This window comes from Corylus avellana, chromosome ca11 (genome assembly GCF_901000735.1).
Source record: "Corylus avellana chromosome ca11, CavTom2PMs-1.0".
NCBI classification, from domain to species: domain Eukaryota; kingdom Viridiplantae; phylum Streptophyta; class Magnoliopsida; order Fagales; family Betulaceae; genus Corylus; species Corylus avellana.
The window spans coordinates 559359-573149 of NC_081551.1; the positions used below are offsets into that span (position 1 = coordinate 559359).

Consider the following 13791-nt stretch of genomic DNA (forward strand, 5'->3'; position numbering starts at 1 on the left):
ATAACAGGTATTGAACAGATTCTGATTTTTTTTTTTTTTTTTTGACCAACAATCTACAACAGAATTAAAGGAAAACGAATTCTTATCGTCTCATATGATATAGCTTTAACGTATGATATAATTGAATGATCATAGACAAAACCATGAGAGAAATAAAGAAAGAGAGAGGAAGAAGCACAAGCCTTTCGTGAGTAAGCATAAGTTAAGGCACTCTCTGTGACTTGCTCACAAGTATGAGCAGTGAGTATTGAAGGTGCTCGGCAAAATGACTCAGAGAGACGTTGTGGGTCAAAAAAGGAGAGGGTGTTTTGTTGGGAATCAGATGTTTTAAGGATATTGTGGAGTTGGTGTTTGTGAAAATGCCTGAAAGAGGATCAGTGCTGCAGCCAAATGAAGCAACGACAAGGATGAGAAAGAAAGGTGTTAGGAAACAGAAGAAAATGATGAACTGAAGTTCATCCTCCGGATGAATCTTTAAAAGCAGCAAAATCCAAAATTACAGAAAATAAAATTGCAAGGTTTTGTGATTGTAAAAACAACCCAAAATAGAGAAATTACAGGGAAATGGATAGAAAATAGACTTGCAAAATAAAAGTTTTGTGATTGTAAAAACATGGACAGAAAATAAACTTGCAGGGAAATGGAAACAAAGGAAGCAGAAATTACAACAGATAAAAACAGAAGACTAAACCAGAATCTAGTAATTGGCTAATGCCACAAATTAGAAATTATAATGCGAAAATATAAAGCAGAATAATAAACAAGAGACACAAGATTTAAGGTGGTTTGATTTAAGACCTACATCCACAAATTAAAATCCTATAGGCTACATCTTTTTTTTTTTAGTGAATTTATTGTACATAAACCATATTATATAGAGACCAAAGGAGAAGAGCTCCTTGTGTGTTTAAGCAACGTGAGACAAACTCTCTTATATAGAAAGACAAGAGAGAGAACTCTCATTTATGATTCTAACAGTTCTTTTGGATCAGGAAAACCCTCTCCAACGCTGCAAAGGTGTTTATCCTTGTGTTATAGACCAAAAAGAAAATTTAAAGGTAGTCGAGCCACTCTTTTGGCCAAATAGGAATAGGAAGAGAGGGTTTGGCAACCCAAGCCGGGTAACTCCTCTTAGCATAATTTGTCTATTAAATTAGGATTGGAATTGTTTGGAAAGCTCACTCCAAAATCGTTGTAGGGCCAAGCCCGAAAAAATTGCAAATTGAGCACTCCTACTGGATCGGAATTGCCTGTGGCAGTTAGTTTGGGCAACCCAACATATAGTGGCTCAAATGCTCCAAGCAATTGGACCTTTAACTTTGAGCTGCTTGGGCAGATAGACCCTGAAACTTGTCCATTCTTGTGGGCTTACAGGCAATTTATATCACTCATGCTTATCCCCAAAAGAAAGTTTGGCACTCACGTGGGAGTCACGTGACATGTCCCCTAACATGATCTGCCTCATGGGCTGGTGGATCTTGCTCTCTTCCTGGGCACCAAGAGTCTGAAATCTCGACGAGGAATAATTTGAGCATGGGCCCGAACAACCTAGGCGAAGATGTCCTTTGTGGACTTCCAAAAGCTCCAATTACGCATGAAACCCAATTAAACACAATTGGGCCTTCCACCTCCCCAAGTCAGTTGAGCTAAAATGAGCTTCCTCAATTTTGGGGAATTAAGGGCCAAATGGACAAATACCCGAATATACTGATTTTCTGATATTTTATTAAACTTGTTTTATTAAATTAATTATGTTCATGCGTACATTTGTCCTTTAATGAAACAAAGTCCAATATCCATGACTGAGAGATGGAAGAATTGACTCTTCAAAATATTAGGCCGGCCTTCAATTCAACCTTTATTTATTTACTATTTTTAGCTCCAAAAATAAATCGAAAAATCAAATTTTCATCTTCTCTGTATCCTTTTCCTTATCTCTTCCATTTTCCCTTACACGATCTGAGAGAGATGGCAGCATCAGCATGCATTGGTAAGACAAAAAAACATTTGTGTTCCATTTGATGTCGAATACAGCCTACGCATAAAACATTTGTTTAACAACAATTTTGTTGATGCGGGCAGATATTCTAACCTTAGGAACTGGCAAGAGCTCGTGGCCGGAGCTGGTGGGAGTCAATGGAGAAGCCGCAGCAGCAACGATTGTGAGAGAAAATCCAAAGGTTGCTGTCATGGTCATAGTTAGGAAGGAATGATGGTGACCATGGATTTCCGTAGCAATAGGGTCCAAATTGGTTAACACCAGAAATTCTCACGAGTTTAAATGTAGAATATTTTGTTATTTGGGATCGTAATTAATGATTAATTGCTTTTCGATTAATTTGATAATCAAATTGATGGTTTCATGTATTTGGTGCTTTGGAAAACGAGCAGTACATTCATGCAAATTGAACCTCGACAAGTGAAATGGGTTGCTTAATTGAAGGGTGTTTGTTGAGTCATGATAGGATTTGGGTAAAGAGTGTTAATGTGATTTTTTTTGTCTTTTTTAAATCTTAGGTAAGGGAAAGGGTAATTACAAGAAAATAAAAAATAAAGATGGTAGAGTTTTTGTAAGAACGGTTGAAAATCAATCAAATAAATAACTTGACCTACCAAATGAATCGAAACGGCCAATAGAGACCTTACTAAAAGGTTTTATTCTGTAAGAGTTTGTTGCACGACCATCAAAAATCAGCAAAAGTAACCAAACAAGACCATTAGTAGGAAAACTCTGTTAAAAAAAAAAAAAAAAAAAAAAAAGGTCCAGCCCAACAAACTAGTCAAAAAAAAATTTAAAAAAAAAAATTACAAAGGAAATTAAAAAGACAGTAAATAAAATGGATTTAGGGCTGTTTCCATGAAGAGAAGATGATGTTTAGGCCCTTTGTAAAGGGTGGCTACTGTTTTGGGCTGCCATGTATATGGGATGAATTTTAGGGTTGCCCCGTTTCGGTTTAGGGGCTGCCATTTGGAGTTTGGTTGCTGAAAATGGATTTTGGGTTGACCGGGGTTTAGGCCCATCAAAGAAAGCGAAGCTTTGAAAGTAGTCAATACTTTTATATTGGGAGAAAATTTCACGTCCTAAGCATTTCCGATATTTTTATTACCTAAGCAAATGGCCAGATAACAGGATAAGCCTGCTGATCGAGCTGCTGAGATAAGACAAATTGATGCATCATAGCGGTTGGGATATAATAATTAATTAATTTTTTATATAAAGATTATTCTAGAAAACTTGATGAAGAGGCAAAGAGCAAACCACTTGAATCTATCAACAAGAGCCGCCAGCTCAAACAGTCAAACATCACACATTACATAGAAATAGAAGGACATCCAGAGAGGAATGCATGGCAATATCTGAATTAATGTCCGGGTAAATTGTAATTAAGGCCAATTAGTTTATGTTTTGTTTCCAACCTTCCAACCCATAAGAAATATATTAATATACTATCATGGCTCTTAAAAAGTGTTCATTACGTGGAGAAAATTCAAGTACTCCAATTAATTATAATATATATAAAATAAAATAGTGATAATGGTCACATAGGCTTTTTTGTTTTTATTCTGAAAAAGGACAATACCAGCAATATTATTGGTCAAGGAGAGTCATCATCCAAGCTCCTAGTAAATTTCTTATTTAATTTCACAATATTTAAATTTAAGAACTATGACGACCTCAGTACTTGATGCAGCTTACTATGCGGAAGCGAATAAAACAATACAACAAGAAGAATAAATAATTCTTAGATCTCGAGTCTATTAAGGATTTGAGAATTATTCTCAAAATAATACAGTCTATCTAGGGTTTTAAAGAAAATATGAAGAAAACTCCTCTGAGTAATTTTTATTGAAGGAAAACTGATCAAATAACATAAACTGTCTTTTCAATAGGCTATAATTATGTATTTATAGTCCCAAAACCCCTAGTACTAATAAAGAACATAATTAGGGCTTCCACAACCCTAATCCAAGTAAAACAAGAAAACTAAGTCGGTTTAAAACAAATAACAGCGGAAAAATAACATAGAGGGCCCCAAGTGCGCTCAATTGCACTACCAAGGACTTGTGCGCTTGATCATAGGCGCGATCGTAGTTCCAAGAACTTCTGCGCTTAATCATGCGATCGATCGCCAAAACAGGAGCCATCGGTCGCAGTTTTAAGAACTTCATTCTCAAAAATAGGGGAACTGCGCTTGATCACAATCAAGGTGCGATCAATCGCAGTTCCAGTGGCTACTTTTTTTGCTGCGTGAGTTTGGGATCGTGTCATCATCTTCTAGGGTGTCTTCACATACTTATCCATTCGAGTCTTCCTCATATACTCTCAGGCATTATAGTCTACATCAGTACTCTATCCCAATAACACTGTCTCATGAGTGATAGGGATTTCTCTAGATAAATCACTGGATTATTTCATAGTTAAGATTAATTTTTATAGATTTATTGATGTATATGTTGTTATGTTATTTAAAATTCCAAGAGTTGGGGTGATGCGAGACGGAAGCAGAATAATATAAAAAGATAAATAAAAGTAAGTTGATCAGAGTTCACTAATCAATAATGGGGTTTTGGTAGACTCTCACCCATAAAATAACATAAAACATGCTTCCAACAAAACATATATCTATCATTAATCATAATCTAATATTAATAGGGTACAAAAGAACACTACCTAAATAGATTTTAAAAAACCTTAACCTTAAATTGACTGGTTTTTGGCTAAGTACATTATTAAATTATAAAATAACTATAACCTTATTTGACTGACTAAAATTAATCTTAGTTTTCTGGTGTTCATTTTCTCATAACTAAAAAAAAAAAAAAAAAAAAAAATTATAATTTCTATTCTGGGTGGGACATGTTTCGTTAATGCTTTTGCTCTAAATGTATATTCTTGTTTCCTTTGTTTTTAAAATTAAAAAACAATCAAAATGTTCGTGTTTCCCATGTTCTTAATTTAAGTAAATAATATTTTTTTTAGCTATTAAGCAATTGATTTATTTACGTTTAATGTTTGTTAAATTAAAAGTTGAAGATCTAGTTTGGCAATCGTGAAAGGCGTGAATTGGGATCCCCAGCAATATTTAAAAATTGCCTGGTAACAATTTTGAAATGCATCTAAAGGCCTGCATCTAAGCACTTGTTCCCAAGGTTTACAAATAAAAAAAAAAAACGTCTTTTTGTTGTTCTGTCACTCTCCATGTCTTGTCAGTCTTCTTCTTCTTTCTTTCTTTCTTTTCTCATTTCTCTCCTCTCTTTCCCTTCTCTCATTTCTCTTATCTTCTTCTCTTTCTATTTTTTCCAAACAAAACTGATTGGTTCTTCTAAAAAAACTGCCGTGGACCCGAAAATTCTTCTAAATTTCTACGGACAAATTTGAACCAAAAAAAAAAAAAAAAATTGTTATGGCTGTTGTTATTACTCTGCTCAAGCAAAGAACTCAGTTTTTTTTTTCTTTTTTTATGAATCAGTCACATTGTTTTGTCTTTTTTTTTTAATAAAAGGAAAAATCTAGGTAGGTGAAATGCAAGATCAGCACTTGAATTCTCTGAAAACAATTCCAAAATACCTTTGTGTTTGAGCATAATTCTAATACTAATAACCCATTATCCCTCTCCCCCTAATAGGAAGTCAAATTCAGAATTTTGAGTAAAGAAAGATTTCAAAGGAATGAAGAAAATATTCATTTGTGTTGTAGTTAGAATATTGCAAAAAAGCTGTTGGTTTAACTCTATACTTCTAGGGTAGTTTAGGTTTAAGCAGAATTTTTTTATTTTTTGAAATATTTGTAAATTGTAGTATCTTTTGTTGCTGAGCTGCGTCTTGTTTTTTGAGATGTTTTCGGTTGGCTTTTGTTGTCTTGGGTGGTAGTGGTTTCTCCTTTTAAGACTGGTTTTATGTTTCAGCTTGTTTCTAGTTTTTAAGAAAGAAAATATTTACTCATAAAAAAAATAAAAAAATTTTAAAAATAAATAAATAAAAAAAGCCAGAAAGACTCAGAGAGAGAGAACAACAAAAAGACGCTTTTTTAGTTTGTAAGCCAGGGGGAACAGGTGCTTAGATGCATGCCTTAGATACATCTAGAGGCCTATATTTCAATATTGCTGGGGATCCCACTCCGTCAAGGACCCTTCTTATGCGAATGTTACAAAATCATGCACAAATGTCAAAACTTTCCCAGAAACACATCATTTTCTATTTGAACACAAGATAAAATAAATGTGCAATTGTGCAAAGATGTCGATGTGTAGATTAACGATATCGAACCAGACATGTATATATATATATGGTCATCAACAAATTGTCGTGCTGTTTATATTGACGTTGTTCTGTTCAGATCGCTTGCTTTCAAAACTCAATGTATATATTGGAAATCAAAGTATCAAACAACAACATAGGATGGGCACCCCGCTTCCTTTTTTTTTTTTCTTTAAGAAAAAGAAAATAAAACCCTCATTATATATAGATAGAGCGACATAGAGCACTAACGACAGATGTCTTATATGTCATTTCCTTTTTTATGTTTAAAATTTTTTTAAAAAAATTACAAAAACCTAATTACATTAAATTCTCTACATTTAATTAATCATTAAGAATTTGTACAATATTTTTCAATACATAGGGAATCAAAAGTGATTCTCTATACATTATTTTAATTTTTTTTTTTTAAAAAAAAACATGTTTAGCATTATGCAATTAAGTAATTAACAACAAAAAAACAGAGCCCACAGAACCCACTTGGACATTATAAAAGCCCACTACAACATTTCCCATCCCACAGAACAAGAGTCAGAAAGATCTCAAGTCGAAAGGAGTTGTCCAAACAGTAATTATGCTGTTCCTCCAACTCATAGCCTCTCTCTTTTTCCTTCTCCTTCTTCCCTTACTTTCCATCCTCTTCCTTACCAGAGCGTCAGCATCTCCACCACCCTCCACCACCACCAGCCTCCCAAGATCCTACCCTATAATCGGTTCATTCTTGGCTGCGCTTGCTAACTACAACCGCAGTCTCCAATGGATTTCAGACATCGTCCAACTCTCACCCTCCGCCACCTACGTCCTCCACCGCAACTTCGCCACTCCCGTGGTCTTAACCGCCAACCCAGCCGTCGTTCAGCACATCCTCAAGACCCACTTCCACAGCTACGGCAAGGGAAATATTTTCGCCCGAACCCTCAACGACTTGCTCGGCAACGGCATCTTCAACGTCGACGGCGAATCCTGGAAATTCCAAAGACAAGTTGCCAGCCACGAATTCAACACCAAGTCCCTGCGCAAGTTCGTCGAGACCGTCGTGGACACCGAGATCTCCGACCGCCTCATCCCTGTCCTCTCCTCAGCTGCCGCCACCGGAACAGTCCTAGACTTCCAGGACATTCTTCAAAGGTTTGCCTTCGATAATATTTGTGAAATCGCTTTCGGATTCGACCCCGCATACCTCTTGCCCTCTCTTCCACAAACCAAATTCGCTCAAGCCTTTTAAGATAGTGTCAAGATCAGCAGCGACAGGTTCAGATCATTAATCCCGCTCGTTTGGAAAATCAAGAAGCTTTTGAATATTGGGTCCGAGAAGCGCCTGAGAATCGCAGTCTCAGAAGTTCAAGAATTGCAAAGAGCGTAATAAGAGAAAAGAAGCACCAGCTCAGAGAAGTGGCGTCGCTCGATTCCGTCGACCTATTGTCAAGGTTCTTGAGCTCTGGCCACTCGGATGAGAATTTCGTGACCGACATAGTGATAAGCTTTATACTTGCTGGGCGCGACACAACCTCCGCGGCTCTCACATGGTATCTTTGGCTGCTTTCGATGAACCCGCATGTGGAATCCGAGGTTCTCAAGGAAATCAATGAGAAATCCGAGGCGACCGCCTTTGAAGAAGTGAAAGACATGGTGTACACTCACGCTTCTCTGTGTGAAAGCATGCGGTTGTACCCGCCTGTGGCGGCGGACTCGAATGAGGCCGTGAACGACGACGTTTTGCCGGATGGGACAGTGGTGAAGAAGGGAATGAAAGTGACGTACATACCGTATGCAATGGGGAGGTCAGAGGCACTATGGGGAAAAGATTGGGCTGAGTTCAAGCCGGAGCGGTGGCTGGAGAGTGAGGAGACGGAGAATAGGCAGTGGAGGTTCGTGGGGAGGGACGCATACACGTACCCAGTGTTCCAGGCGGGGCCAAGGATTTGCTTGGGAAAAGAGATGGCGTTCTTGCAGATGAAGAGGGTGGTCGCAGGGATTCTTCGGCGCTTCAAGGTGGTTCCGGTGATAGAGGAAGGTGTGGAGCCGGAGTTTGTTACGCAATTGGCTTCCAAAATGAAAGGTGGATTGCCGGTGAGGATCGTGGAGAGGGATGAGAATGAGTGAGTGAATAGGTTAATGCATTTTTAGTTTGGATAATGGGGATGCGTGGGTGGGATTGTGCTTTGTAATTATTCCATTATTACTAGGTTTGACCTTTGCATTTGATTTTTTCAATTGCATTTTAGATGAAATTTTTATAAGTTAGTAATCATATCAAGAAACTCATTAATTATTCCAAAAATTTTGAACTAGCTAGTTTTTATGATCAAGTTAATTGGATGTTTTCTGTTGCTAGTAAACAATGTTAATGCAATCCCACACGTTTCACACATTGAACAGGTCCTATTCGCGTGAATGTCGGGATGTATTTGTAGAATTAATTTCATATGAAGACGGAAGACCATATCAGGTTTTACAAGGAAAAGTAAAATCATGACTTTGGAAATCGGTCTTGAAAAGTCAGCATGGAACTCTTAATTGTTCATCTATTTTAATTATTAACTTTTTTTTTTTTTTTTTTTTTAAAGGGTAACTTTCATTATTTTAACAACTTACTTTTACTATACTATTTAAATATTCTTTTTCAAAAAATCAGGAAAGATAACTCCTATTATGAGTACAAAATGGGCCATCTGAGGAGCATTGAACAAAATTAGGAAAGAAAAGTTTAAATGATTTCTCTACCGCAATTCTTGTTAATGGAAAACGGGCTTGTTAAACTCCTATTGAATTCAGCCTGGGATCAGGAGTTGCGATGGATTGTTAGGAAAGTTCAGTACAAAATCGTTGCCGGGCCAAGCCCGGCTAAATTGCAAATTGATCATCCAAATTTAACACACTCCAACTGGATTGCCTGTTGCAGTCCATTTAGACTGCCCCACAGATCTAGCAAACGTGGGACTCACATGTCCCGAGCACGTAGATCCTGAATTTGCCCTTTCTTTTGAGGGCTGTCCGAATTGCAGTCAATTTATAACCCTTATATAGTTATATATGCTTGCCCAAGAAAAAGGTTTGGCACTCACGTGGAGAGTCACGTGACATGTCCCCTAAAATGATCAACCTCATGGGCTAGTGGATCTTGCTATCTTCCTGGGCACTGAGAATCCCAAATGTCGAGGAGGAATAAATTGAGCCGGGCTCTATTAAGCAACCCCAATTCAATTATCCAGGTCCAATTTTACAAATTTTTAAAAGGTCCAATTATGCATGAAATCCAATTAAACAGATTTGGGCCTTCCACATCCACAAGTCTCGTAAACCGGCATCATTAAAGCCCAATTGAAGTTGCAAATTCTCAATTAGAGGATGGGGAGAGGGTGGGATCCATATCATGTGGAATACAGGCAATTTATGAGAGAAAACTGCAAGTGAGCCTTTATGAGGCAATACGAGCAGCTGGTTGCACCCATCCAAATCTCCCAATTGGATCCGGCTTATCAATTACATGTTTGGCGGCACTTATTTATAAAGAATAATGTATTTCTTTACGCCGAATAAAGTGATGAGTTTTAAGTAACTTTTAAGTTTTAATATCAGTCATTTGAAAAAAAAAAAAAAAAAACTTACTTAAAATGTCACTCTAACTAGTGTAATAAATTGGCGTAAAAAATAGTCTTACTCAATAACATAACAATAATAAGATAAATAAAAAGCCCCAAATTATGAGTTTCACCCCCAACCCATTAAGGCTTGGTTTGTTAACTTAATTTCTCTAAAGCGCAAATCATTATAAAGTTTATCAAAGCAGTTAATTAACATGAATGCATGACAAGAAAACATTGCCACTTAAAAACTTCAACAAATGCTGAGATGTTTGGTCAAACAACATTAATGTCTAAGAACATAATTTATATCCAAATAAAATGTAAGTTATGTGCTATGGGGGCCTATGGCATTGATATATATATATATAGTTCCGTTAATTAAATTTCATATTTTCCTGTGATATTTTTTATTATTACTGAAAAAAATATATGGAATGATATAAATTAAAAGTTTGCTATCTCAATGCCCAATGGCCCACATCCCTCTAAAGAAGGTCGAACATTCCAACTTATGAAAATGAAAACAGACTCCATTTACTACTCATGGGTCCAACTAGCACGGTCAATTGCAAAGGCAGCTGAATACTAACCCTTTGTGCTGGGTCCGCAGATGGAAACGAGAAGAGAAATAGCCCTTCCTTCTGACTTCTGGGCCTTCGTGAGCAGAGGAAGATAAGAAGAGAAAATAAAGAAGAAGAGGAAGAAGATAGGAAGAGATAATCAAGAGGAAAGTAGTCCTTTGTTCTGGGTCTGCATTAGCTAGCAGAGAAAGACAGGAAGAGACAATCAAGAAACCGAAGAAGAAGGAGGAGTAGGGGCAACGACTTGAAAACCCTTTAAAAACTACCTGTATAATTTTTGTAAGTAAAAATGCGAAAAATACAGAAAAGGAAAATCCTCTTAAGGTATCTTATAAAGTCACTTTCTTCAAAAAAAAATTAAAAATTTTAACATTTTTTTGTACGTAGTTACCTACCAATGGCAAACATTGGCTTTCGTCGTTTCGATATGAGAAGTAACTCTCGTTCGAGATATTATGTACTGTGAGTCATTAATTTGGATCCGGCTTACGACCATCCTTTTTTTTGTTTTTATTTTTATTTTTTGTAAATCGGCTTCTGACCATTGGATCCTGATTCCTGTAAAAGGAAAGCTGAAAGCGAGATTTTGAGCCATTTAGGTTGTCCCCCTCTTAATTTTATAGCTTTCGAAATGTGTTAGCATACTGTTGGTAGAGATGTCTATACATCATCGTCCTCTCGTTATATCATCTTATTTGTGGGCTTACAACTTCACAGATTTAATAATAATTTTAAAAAATAGGTTGATAAAAGATTAATTAGGAGTGACAATATAACAATCTTCATTCTGTTATAAGATTAGAAGCCGTTTCTTATAACTTATTTCCTTTCTTAAATATAGGAATTTTTTTAAAAAAAAGAATTCACAAAAAGTCATTTGCATTTTGTAATAGCTTTCTTATTGCTTTTCAATGTTTTGAGATAATACGTGGGTCGTCCCACATTGCCTAAATAAGGAGAGGCTTTGGGCAATATGGGACAACCCATATATTATTTCTAACACCTAACACATTGTAAATGCTAAGTGGGACTTAGCTTCCCAATAACTTTCTTATTGAATATTTTAACACAAAATATTTATCTCTCGACTTTCTTTTCACATTATTTTGTCTTTTATTGGAGACTGTGTTAAAATTTTATAAAAGTTGGGTACATATGTATGGAACTTGTATTTTATAAATAAATATTATTTTCATCGTATAGGGTAAAACAAATGAATCTATTGTAAAGTGTAATTGGATATGAAAGTAAAAATTAGTTTTGTACCTTGAATTAACGAAAAATCAAAAGGAATATGTTATTAGTGCTCTAAAATTTATGAGGAACTCGTATTTTAATTCACTTAGTGCATTTGAGATTGTGATTTTGTAGACAAAAGTATAGTTCAATACCAAATTGCTTAAAATAGATCATGTAGGATTGTGTGTTTTAAAATTGTGATTTGAAAAGTTGAAAAATCTGCATTTTCAAATTATAAGCAATGCAGTGTTTTTTTTAAAAAAAAATGCACAATTTTAAATGGTCAAATGGTAATTTTGCCAAAAAAAAAAAAAAAAAATCATCTTTTCAAATTGCATTTTTTTAAATTGATTTTTTTTAAAAAATTTTATATTTTGAAATTGTAAATCCAAACAAATCCTTAGTCATGAAAAAAAATAAATGAAAAGTTCATATATCTCTTTCAAACTATCACTTAATTGATAATGTCAACTTTGAATTGAAATAATGTTCTTCCTAAACTACGAAAAAAAATGACAATATTCCCAAGTACCAACAAAAAGACAAAAAAATTCTAAAAAAAGAAAAGGAAATTGTTTTAAATTTCCACACCTGGGTTTGTTTTTTATATTTTTAAACAAATTCAGTTTTAGTTTTAGTTTTCTTTTTTATTATTTTTCAAATTTTATTATGAGCCATTATCAAATTTTTGATAGTTTAAGAAAATATTATTTCAATTAAAAATTTAAGAGAATATTATCAATTCAATAGTATTTTGAGTGAGATATACTTTTTCATGGCGTCGGTCGACCAAAGTACTGCACAGCGGTTAAAAAAAATAGGTGGTGCTGATTCAATAGAACGCATTAGAAGCAAACGACATCGTATTACCTTTTCCACCAAAGCAACGAAATATCGCTCCAACGGCCAATCATGTCTGGAATTTTCCAAAGAAACTTTCCCTCAATTGAAACCCATCTCTCTCTGTGGTTAATCTTTTACAAATACAACAATTTTTACTTAGTGAAGTTTATGTTTGGTTCGTTTGTCCTTTTCAGGAATCGTTAGCTAAGAGAAAAAGTCAAAAATTGTCTATCTAGGGTGCCTTTCTAATTTCCTATGGAATCAGTCCCTTGCTGGCTATGAAGATGGCGGTGCTTCAAATCACATGCATGATCACTTTCACCGAAATACATGCCTTAAATCATTCGATAGGTCCGATTACCTTGAGCAAGACAGGATGAAATTGTTTGAATGGAAGGGTTTCCACTTGGGAGGAAAATCATATTCCAACTTACTATGATCATGAGGCACCTCACCTGGGAGAGTTAGGCCAGGAAGCAGCTGGCTCCAGTGGAGGAAACACGAATTAAACACGAAGTTCATCACTCTTGTCCCCATTACTATCCTTAGGATTGCCCACGCTCAATTCAGGAATATACTTCACCAAGTAAAAATTGTTGTGTTTGTTGTTAGAATATATTCGATTTTCACCATATCTGCGCATATATATATATTGTTAGAATAGTTTTCAACATGGTGAATGTGATTTCGAGGTCTTCAAGATTACAATATGTCATCGTGCACTCCAAATCACTATCAAAGAGCAATTGTTAAAGGTGTCTCTCCGGAGACACTCCGATGCCAAAGTCAAACAATTTTTAAGAAAAATATTGTGCGTTTGGCGCACAATAATTCAATATGCTCAAAGGGACAAATTTAGCTCTAAGATGCCAAAGTCAAACAATTTCTAAGAAAAATATTGTGCTTTCACGTACAATAATTCAATATGCTCAAATGGACTAATTGAGCTCTAAGAAGGAATATAAGAAGATGAGAGAAGATTATTCCTAATCTAAGATAATATTTTATCCTCCTTTCATACCTTGTGCAGGGCCAACTTATAGGCTTGAGTTATAGAAGTAGGCTTGAATTAACTCTTCTTATTTGAGTTGTAGTAGGAGTCCATAATTGAGATAGAACTCAACAGTTATCATGTAGAGATAATTTTGAGTAGTCATCTTGCAGAGATAAGTAGGACGTCTATTCCAATATTATCCTAAATGGAATATAAGACTATTAATTAATTAAACAGCCATTGCTATTTAATTAATATGTTCATGGACCTATCCTTGGCCATTAGACCG

The 13791-nt window shown here is 35.5% G+C and overlaps 1 pseudogene; it reads left to right on the forward strand.

The window, feature by feature from the left end:
• The first annotated feature begins 6832 nt into the window (after positions 1 to 6832).
• Positions 6833 to 8419, forward strand: LOC132166467 (cytochrome P450 94A2-like; annotated as a pseudogene).
• The last annotated feature ends 5372 nt before the right edge of the window (positions 8420 to 13791 follow it).